Raw genomic sequence first — 6,904 nt, 5'->3', positions numbered from 1 at the left:
ACTACCAGGGGGTAAGATTTGGAGGGGGTAATTTGAAACCGGTACACCGGGGAATAAGGTGGAAAGATATTTCAGGGACGTGAGTGAAATTGCATTTCCGTTCTTCTGTCACATATATTTCGTAGTTGTAACGTGTTTTCACAGCTGACCAATTAAATAGGAAAAGGGTGAATGACGAATGAACTGGAAATGGAAAATTGATGAGAATTGAAATTGTATTTCGGTGACATTTCAGGTTTCATCCGCGGTCCAGATATCTCAATAGAAACGTTATCTTTTTTTGTTTGTTTACCCAATCTAGATATTTGTTTGGATGGAACTTGTTTATCAAAAAGTGGTTCTTAGGACGTTTGTTTATAAAACCTGGATAAACAATCAATTTTTATCATAAGGTAGATTGATTAGAAATTTTTACAAATGTGTGTACAGCAACAATTATTGTGCCTATCTCTATAAACGTCTTTACGCTTGTCTCCCTGTTAGTTAAATCCTTGGGAAAATTGAGGCAAGTCATCAAAAGTTTGTTGTTGGAATTCAGGCAGCAGACAGAGAAGCGTAAGAAGCCGATTTGAATTTAGATTATTCAATCGGAAGGATTCCTCACTTAACAAGAAGAAACCAATTATGGGCTAATTTTTAAGGAAATGACTAGAGAGGTAGTTATCTTCCCTCATTATCAATAATAAGATATGTAAAAGCACCAGGACTAACATTGACTCCTGACTTAGTGGGTTTTTTTTTTCGACAGACAAAAGGTTGAAGTTATTTTAACAAATCTGAAGTTAGGGCATACCTGTTCACAGGTACAGCTATGTATTTCGTATTGTAGTAATTCGCTAGTGTGTTCATTATTGTTATTATTTTAAGCCAAGCTAAAGCCCTAGTTGGAAAAGCCGGATGTTATAAGCCTAAGGGTTCCAACAGGGAAAATAGCCCAGTGAGAAAAGGAAATAAACTACATGCGAAGTAATGAATAAATATAAGATATTTTATGATAAAGTTATAACGTTAAAATAGATTTGTCACATATATAAACTATGAAGAGAGACTTATGCCAGCCTGTTCAACATTGAAACATTCTCTGCAAGTTTGAACTTCCTAAGTTCCAACGATTCAACTGCATGATTAGGAAGAGCATTCCATAATCGGGTCGCAGTTGGAATAAGACTTCTAGAATACTGTGTAATATTAAGCTGTATGATGGAGAAGGCATGACTTTAAGAATTAACTGCATACCTATTATACGTGCAGGATAGTACAGTCTGAGAAGATTTGAATGCAAAGGATGGTCAAAGATATGAAAAAATCTTATGCACCATGCATAAAGAACTAACTGAACGACGGTGCTAGGAACAAGAAATTTAATATACCCCAAGTTCTTGTCCAACAAATTAACATGAAATTCAGCAAATGAAGACCAAACAGGAGAACAATACTCGAAACAAGGCAGAATGGAAGAATTAAAACACTTCTTCAGAACAGATTGATCACGGAAAATCTTAAAAGACGCTATAAGCCCCCCCCTTTTTTTTTTATTGGAGAACAAACAGACCGAATGTGTTTCTCAAAAGTAAATTTGATATCAAGAATCACACTTAAAGTAAAGCTAAAGAAACATTATCAGTGCTGAGATATGGATGTTGAGGAGCCACTTCCCAATAATTTGATCTACGCATTAAATTTAGCTAGATCTCTATTAAGGAATTCAGCAATGCCAGATATACATTCATTGGGATGAAATTGGTGCAAAGAGAGTATCATCATCTGCATATGCAACGAGCTTGTTTTTTGGCCAAACTACATAACTTGTATATAGTATGTAAAGTAATGGGGCCAAGAACACTACCCTGAGGAACACCAGATATCACATTCCTAGATTCACAATGGTACCCATCAACAACAACTCTTTACAAACTATTACTCAAAAGTTCAATAATAATGCTAAGAAAAGATCCATCATAGTGACTGACATTAATGTCGGTTGAGCACATTTACAGAATTTGTAAATCTGCGTGCAGGGAGATGCCATCTGTTGCTGTTATTTTAAATGTTATCTACATGAAATGGATTTATTTTACTGAAAATTTTCATATTTCATTTATAACTTTTCCAAAATAAGTGAATGGCATGCCGTGATATGTGAATGTGTTTTTTTTAAATATTGATTTTAATCATACTTTACATTTTTAAAGTAATTTGAATATTTATGACCTGGCCTCGGAGTCAAATTTTATTATTTATTGTAAAGGCAGTCGACGGAACGAAATGGTATCCGTTGTAATAGCTAAATATCATCAAATAATACTTCCGAAATTTCTGGGGAAAAAGCATTAGCGTTAGGATCTGTTATCATCTGCATAACAAATACGCTTAGCAACCAAGAATCAAGAGGAGGTTCCTGCCAAAATAAAAAAATTTAGGGGGCACCTGGGATCGAACCAAGGACCTCTCGCATGGTATGCAAGTGCTCTACCACTGAGCTACAACCCCCGTTATTAATTATGAATTTAAACTCCTAATTAAAAAGATTGAGATTAGATATCACATATACCTGGTAAGAAACTAACATCACCATTTACACTTTTCCTTCAAGCTTTGTTCATTCACTTATTAACATTATACCCCTAGTTATAGTTAATAGATGAGTTGCTTGTTTGAATTTAAAAGAATATGATAAATTCTGTTTTCAGATTCAGGTTTTATCTAATTTGTGATCTCCTATCAGTAGGCCTTATCTCTACAGTCACCACCGTACTTTTGGTACGCATGTAGCAAATATGACTCATAATTCTCGGTCCATATAATTGATTATGTCACGTAATAGTTTTTTACCCAATGGAAGATGAGCAAGTTTACTAGTTACTCGTTTGGGTCTTTATTTATTTTTTTGAAAGGGGGGGGGGGGATGAGGGCACTTGGCGTTACTGTCATTTTTGGTACTCAATCACTTTGCTTGTTTATACGTACGAGTAAATGTGAACTTTTTTTTCGTATGTTTAATCATCCTTATTTTCTTACATTTTGATTAAAATTAGTTTTTTTTTTTTTAATTTCTTTCAAATAGTCGTGTATCATATGGTTACTTGTAGTTCTTTAAATCAATTGATTTTTGTTGATATAAAAGTTTAACTGCTTCATTTGTAGCATTATGAAATTTAATGAAAGTTACTTTTGATAGCAGATTCAATTATTTGCTGCTGCAGATTTTGTTTGGATTGTGGCATGAATTGAAATGTGTGTCCCTAATGAGCCTTGGATTTTTATAATTTCTTGTTATATTCGAATTTCAAAAAGGAAATTCTTTATTCCCTATTTTTCGTTACAGTGCTATATATTATCTAACTTTTGACTGTAGAAAAATGTGCGAACAACCTTACTAGTTTGTTTGGAAAACATGCACTCTTTAAGCTGCCTTCCAGCTGATTTCATAATTGATAATCAGAGTAGCTCCACATCCCAGAAATTACTTACACCTGGACCAAATTTGAGTTCAAAATATTCAGCATGGTATATCGGCGTATACCGTAATTGTATAAGTGTAACCCAATTTAAACTCACATGTTGTAGGTCTGTTCTTTGCTCCCTCCTGACATTCTTGAATTAGATATACATACTTTCCTTCTATATATTGTTGCCCATTCTTCCACATGGCCAAACCATTCTAAAACATGATGCATCCTTTCCTTTGCATTTAAAATTTTACTTCTTTTATACTTAGCTTGATATTTCTCACCATTAAAATACACCTTTCTCGACATGTTATGTATAAGCAGCTCATCCCAGTTTATTTCCTTTCATGTGTGTCTAACACCCACCCTTACTTCATATAATGGAAAGTTAGCTCAGTGATCTCTTCATGTATTCCCACCTTTGATTCCATAGCCACCATAAGACTCTTCTTTGTGACCAGCCTGCTACATTCTTTACTTCATTGTCAGACTTCTCATCTTACCACCATTTGTTACTTAGCTTATACCACCAGTATCTATATGAATCAGCTGCTTCTATATGTTGCAGAACATAAGGAATCAACTTTTAAGTATACTGATGGCTCCAAATCTGATACTGGCGTTGGATTTGGAGTACATAGTAATGGTTTTAATTGTAGAGGTGCGCTTCCTCTAACGACTTCCATATTTACTGTCGAACTGAATGGCATGCTAGCTGCTGTTAAGAAAATAATGTTGGAGAGGGAGGGCAATTTTACCATTTTTAGAGATGCAAGGAGTGTCCTTCAAGCTTTAGAAGTTTTCAATTCTAGTAACCTTTTAGTTTTAAAGATTTTAGAATGGCTTTTTATTATTGGACTGAGGGGTATAACAGTTCGATTTTGTTGGATTCCAGCACATGTAGGTGTGTCCGGGAATGAGAAAGCAGATTTACTGGCAAAGAATGCTGCCTCCGAGTTGCTGCTATGAAGGTATCTCATTCCCTGTAATGATTTCCTACTTACCATTAAGAAATTTTTTATAATAATTAGCAACAAGACTGGGATAGTCTAGATGGCAATAAAATGAGAGAAATAACAAATGTCATATCTCCCTGGAGGTATAACATGATGCCCTTAAAGTGGGAGACGTCTCTTTGTCGTCTCCACATTTGTCAAACTCGGTTGACTCTTGAGTTTCTGCTAAATGGCCAATACCAACCATATTGCGACGACTGTTTGGTACCCTTTACAATGAGACGTTTGGTGATTGAATGCCCCACTTATAGTACTGAAAGAAATAGACATCTGTTTGAGGCTCGAGGTGAGGATGGCAGGTTCATCCTTGCCAAGATTCTCGGACGTGATGTGTCGTACCATACTAGTGATATTTTTTTATTTATTTCAGAAGCAGGTCTTCTGAAAGCTATCTAACTCTTATAAGGAGGTTTTTCTTTTATTGTTTTTAAACTGAATTTTCATTTATTTATTTATTTATTTATTTATAATATTGGCGCCGATGACCTTAGATGTCAGGATGCCAGATAACTCATAATTAATCAATCAATCAATGCTTCTATTTTATAACTGTAGATTAAAGGGTCAACAGAATGTTACTTTGCCTTTTCAGAATTATTCTACAGTAATAAAAGTGAATCGAATATCAACATATTTTTCTTATGTTTTACAAATCTTTTGCTCACATCCTTCTATCTTGTCTCTCTAATTTTAACAAACCCTAAAGATTTCATACGTATTGATTTTTATTTAATTCCCCTTTTCTGCACTCCTAATGCTTTCGCCGTTAGTCAGCCTGGTGGCACATGAATGTAATTGAAATAAAAAAACAATTAATATGATATACGTTGACCAAGAATTGTGGTACCTTTGAAATAAAATCTAACTCCACTCTTTACTTACCTATGTAGTTATATTAAAAAAAGTAGATAGGTTATTGCCCTAAAGAAAATTGGGTGTTATCGTAATTTACTGTAGAGTACCTTAGACTTGTGCTTCAGCTTACTTTCATGTTATCCTACTAAATTGATTTTTCCGTTGTGGAAGGGCCTTTATGAAATATTTTTCTTACACCTAACATTAAGTAAAGATGTCAATAACTACCTCTTATTTGTGTTCTATGTATCGGAATCCAGACTTTGATGATTCTATCGTCAGTTATCTTATTACCCTATGGCTAAAATGCAAGAGGATGATAGAAAGGCCTTTTCTTGTTCTCGTTGGTGGTTTCAATGCTCAACATAGTGAGTGGTTATATTCTGTTTCTCCTACTGATCACCATGTCTTAAGAGCTTTGGACTTTGGCTCTGAATTAGGTTGTGAGCAAATCATAAGTAAAGCTACTCACAGGTCTGGTAACTGCTTGGACCTAGTATACACAGACTCCCCTGGAGTTATAACAAGTAAGTTTGGTTCTCCAGTTGGGACATCTGATCATGCCTTCATTTTGTATTAAATAAGACTAAGCAGCCTATCTCTGATGTGTCATACTCGTCTAAGATATATATGAAAGCTCAAGCAGACTGGAATGGCATTTTGAGTAATATTTTGCATTTGAATTAGTCACAATTTTATAAAAGTGTTGAGCCTGTTATTCTCTAGATTAAAAATATGGTGAACATAATTGATAGGAGTATCCTTTTTCGTGTGCTAAAATACTGAGTGAAAGACAACCCTTGGTTGAATGATGATTTTATACATACCTTTTTAGAGAAACAAAGGGCCTATCATCTTTGGAAGGGTAACAGATCAGATTCGTCTTAGAAAACTATACTGAGTTAAGTTCTGTTGCTGAGAGAGTTTATGCTTCAACTGATAAGGATTTAAATTTAGCCAGAAAGCCTTTCTGGTACAACCTAGGAACCTAAGTGGTGTGCTACCCTTAAATTAGCACTCTTTAGTGTAGACTTAACAATTCCCTTTTTACATGAACCAGATCCAACAAGTATGTCAGGATAAAAGAATATCCTTTCTTAGAAAGATTCCATAGGAGTCTATGTTCTGTATTTAGGTGCACTTGATGACCAAACTAAATGACCGCTGTCACTCCGGAGTCGAATGTGGTCAGTGCTTCAAAATTTATGGTATTGTAGTTTTTATTGACCCTTGCAGTGGTGTTTGTATCTTTTGTCCATAAAAAGAGCATATGCAACAGTGAGTCTGCTAACAACTCTTCACTCATTAGTATCTCTTTTAATTGGGTAAAAGCTGCTTTATTTCTCTACATTTAATCGCTTTATGTTTATTTCTGTAAGTTTTAAGGGTCTCAAAGTTTATGATGAACTTCAAGAATAACTAGCAATTAGTTATCTTATGCTTTGACCATGCACAAATCTTTGCCTTTTTTTTTCTTTTTCTTTTTCTTTCTCTCAAACGAAGTGTACCCCCATGCAAGTTACCATCACTTAGATAACCTATTGACCATTTAAGGAAATGTGTACAAAATTTATCAGATATTCT

The 6,904-nt window shown here is 34.6% G+C and overlaps 1 non-coding gene across 1 annotated transcript; it reads right to left on the bottom strand.

The window, feature by feature from the left end:
* Positions 1-2,418: 2,418 nt before the first annotated feature.
* TRNAG-ACC (transfer RNA glycine (anticodon ACC)) lies at positions 2,419-2,491 on the bottom strand. Its single transcript has one exon. It is a non-coding gene; the product is annotated as a tRNA-Gly (tRNA).
* Positions 2,492-6,904: the final 4,413 nt, after the last annotated feature.

This window comes from Palaemon carinicauda, chromosome 1 (assembly GCF_036898095.1).
Source record: "Palaemon carinicauda isolate YSFRI2023 chromosome 1, ASM3689809v2, whole genome shotgun sequence".
Lineage (NCBI taxonomy): Eukaryota > Metazoa > Arthropoda > Malacostraca > Decapoda > Palaemonidae > Palaemon > Palaemon carinicauda.
This window is presented reverse-complemented; position numbering and strand designations above follow the sequence as displayed.